Source organism: Hordeum vulgare, chromosome 2H, assembly GCF_904849725.1.
Source record: "Hordeum vulgare subsp. vulgare chromosome 2H, MorexV3_pseudomolecules_assembly, whole genome shotgun sequence".
Taxonomy (NCBI): domain Eukaryota; kingdom Viridiplantae; phylum Streptophyta; class Magnoliopsida; order Poales; family Poaceae; genus Hordeum; species Hordeum vulgare.
Window position 1 is genome coordinate 467,574,313 of NC_058519.1, and position 3,671 is coordinate 467,577,983.

The window sequence follows — 3,671 nt, forward strand, 5'->3', positions numbered from 1 at the left end:
AAATTGTTTTCTCACAAAATCCCTATGCATAGGAAGTGGGTTAGAGTTAAACGTGTTTTTTGCCATTCATGATGCTCTTTTGCATATCTCAACTACTACTTTTTATGTGAGCATCATTGAAATCGTTAAGCCTAGCTAGGGGCGTTAAACGATAGCGCTTGTTGGGAGGCAACCCAATGATTAGATTTATTTTTTCTTTTTAATTTCTGTTTTGTTGAGTCCACACCATCATAATTCTGTTATGATTGTGTTTTTTATGTTTTAATTAGTGTTTGTGCCAAGTAGAACCTTTATGATTAGTTTTGGTGATAGTAATTTAATCATGCTGAAAAAAAGACATAAACTTTGTGCTCACGAAATTATTTTTAGTTCCTATCCAGAAATAGATTTTGAGTTGATTCTTTTTGCTGCTGATTGACACGCAAATTTCCTTAATTGTCGTAATGTTTCAGAATTTTGGGGATAGCAGAGGTATACGAAATATACAGATTTCTACAGACTGGTCTGTTTTTGACAGATTCTGTTTTTTGTGTTGATTACTTATTTTGATGAAACTATGGTTAGTATCGGGGGGTACGAGCCATGGAGAAGTGAGAATACAGTAATATAACATCAATCTAAATGGAAATTAATTTTACTACAGTACATATAAAGTTGGTGGTTTGTTTTCTTATGCTAATGATATCACAAGTTTCTGTTTAAGTTTTGTGTTGTGAAGTTTTCAAGTTTTGGGTGATGTTCTTATGGACAATGGAATAAAGAGTGGAAAGAGCCTAAGCTTGGGGATTCCCAAGTCATCCCAATACAAATTCAAGTACACCAAAAAGCCTAAGCTTGGGGATGCCCCGGGAAGGCATCCCCTCTTTCATCTTCAATCCATCGGTAACGTTACTTGGAGCTATATTTTTATTTACCACATGATATGTGTTTTGCTTGGAGCGTCGTGTATTATACGAGTCTTTTCTTTTTGTTTTATCACAATCATCCTTTCTGCACACCTTTTGAGAGGGACATGCACTCATCGTGAATTTGTTACAATACTCAATGAGCTTCACTTATATCTTTTGAGCTAGGCAATTCAGCTCCCATGAGCTTCACTTATATCTTTTCAGCTAGATAATTTTCCTCCCATGAGCTTCACTTATATATTTTGATCTAGATAATTTTGCTCTAGTGCTTCACTTAAATCTTTTTAGAGCACGGCGGTGTCATATTTTGTAGAAATAAAAACTCTCGATCTTCACTTATATCATTTTGAGAGCGCTCTCTCTAAGTAACTTGGTAATTGGCGTGTGCTATGAAATTAGTCCTAAATATGATACGCATCCAAAGAGGATATAATATGAACTTTCATATTCAAGTGCATTGATTAGTAAGAGAAGTTTGGTTCCTCACAATTAGTTTTAAGATATGGATATGGTAATATTAGAGTTATGTTAGTAGGGTGTTGTGAATCTAGAAATACTTGTGTTAAGGTTAGTGATTCCCGTAGCATGCACGTATGGTGAACCGCTATGTTAGGAAGTCGGAGCATAATTGATTTATAGATTTTCATCCTTTGTGTGGCGGTCGGGATAGCGCGATGGTTAACACCTACCAACCCTTCCCCTCGGAGTATGCGTTAACACTTTGTTTCGATTACTAATAAAACTTTTGCAATAAGGATATGAGTTCTTCATGACTAATGAGATTCCATGGTATAGATGCACTCTCACCTTGCACCATTGCTAGCCTCTCTAGTGCCGCGCAACTTTCACCGGTGCACAAACCCACCATATACCTTCCTCAAAACAGCTACCATACCACCTATTATGGCATTTTCATAGCCATTCCGAGATATATTGCCATGCAACTTCCACCGTTCCGTCTCATGACATGTGCCATCATTTTGATTTTGCCATTGCATGATCATAAGATAGCTAGTGAGATGTTTCAACGTCATACACTAAGCTAGATCGTTGCACATCCCTAGGGGGGCGCGCCTAGCAGGCTCTTGGGCCCCCCGTGGCTCCTTTGCCCTACCTCTTTCGCCTATAATTCCCTAAAATCCTGAAACCTCTAGAGGGACCGTTCTGGTGCCCTGCCGGAGGGGGATTCAGACACGGAGGGCTTCTTCATCAACACCATTGCCTCTCTGATGATGCGTGGGTAGTTCACCAGAGACCTTCGGGTCCATAGCTAGTAGCTAGATGGCTTCTTCTCTCTCTTGGATCTGCAATACAAAGTTCTCCATGATCTTCATGGAGATCTATCCGATGTAACTTTCTTTTGCGGTGTGTGTGTCGAGATCCGATGAATTGCGGATTTATGATCAGATTATATATGAATATTATTTGAGTCTCCTCTGATTTCTTATATGCATGATTTCGCATCCTTGTAATTCTCTTCGAGTTATGGGTTTCGTTTGGCCAACTTGATCTATAATTCTTATAATGGGAGAAGTGCTTGGTTTTGGGTTCATACCGTGCGGTCTCCTCACCTAGTGACAGAAGGGGTAGCGAGGCACGCATAGTATTGCATGAATTTATCCCTCTACATCATGTCATCTTGCTTAAGGCGTTACTCTGTTTGTTATGAACTCAATACACTAGATGCATGTTGGATAGCGGTCGATGTGTGGAGTAATAGTAGTAGATGCAGAAAGTATCGGCCTACTTGTCTCGGACGTGATGCCTATATGTATGATCATTGCCTTAGATATCGTCATCACTTTGCGCGATTCTATCAATTGCTCGACAGTAATTCGTTCACCCACCGTAATACTTGCTATCATGAGAGAAGCCTCTAGTGAACACTATGGCCCCCGGGTCTATTTTACACATTATATTCAGATCTACAAAAATACCAAAAATACTTTGTTGCACTTTTATTTCTTTTTACCTTTCATCTCCTTCAGATCTCACCTTGCAAATAATCGTGAAGGGATTGACAACCCCTTTATCGCCGTTGGTGCAAATTTGTTTGCTTTTGCGCAGGTGCATTGGTGCCTCATCTTGATACTCCTACTAGATTGATACCTTGCTTCTCAAACTGAGGGAAATACTTATTTCTACTTTGCTGCATCACCCTTTCCTCTTCAAGAGAAAAACCAACGCAAGCTCGATAAGTAGCACTACCCCATATTATTTTACCCAATTATTTTTGTTGTTGCTTGCGCTAGGGATTTTAAGAATTTCCAAAGACCATTGGTTTTGAAACGCTTATAACTTTTAAACACTGCCTCATATGCAAAAATCGTAGATAAATAAAACGTGTAGAATTTTGCGTAGATTAATATTTTCCAACTCTCATGCATACTTATAGCTGTTTAGCGTGCTGTTTGCATTGGTTTGCATGCCGACGTGTTAAAAACGGTTTAGGACGTAGTTAATTAACCGAAGCTCCGTTGGAGATGAGCAATATATGTAAATAGACTAGAATGACGTGTAGTTTCACGTGAAGCCCTTTCTTTTGCTGTTTAACAAGTATAAAATGTGATTAGGACAAATCTGGACAGATTTAGAAAGTAACATGCGGGTTCATATCGAAAATACTATATGATGATTCCAACCTCATTTAAAATGCCTAGATAGGTAGATCAATTATGTTTCACCTCTTGCCATGTGTAACAACATTTAAAATTGTCGTGTACCTAAACAAGAGTGAACTTAATAATTCGTATGTGGAGTTTT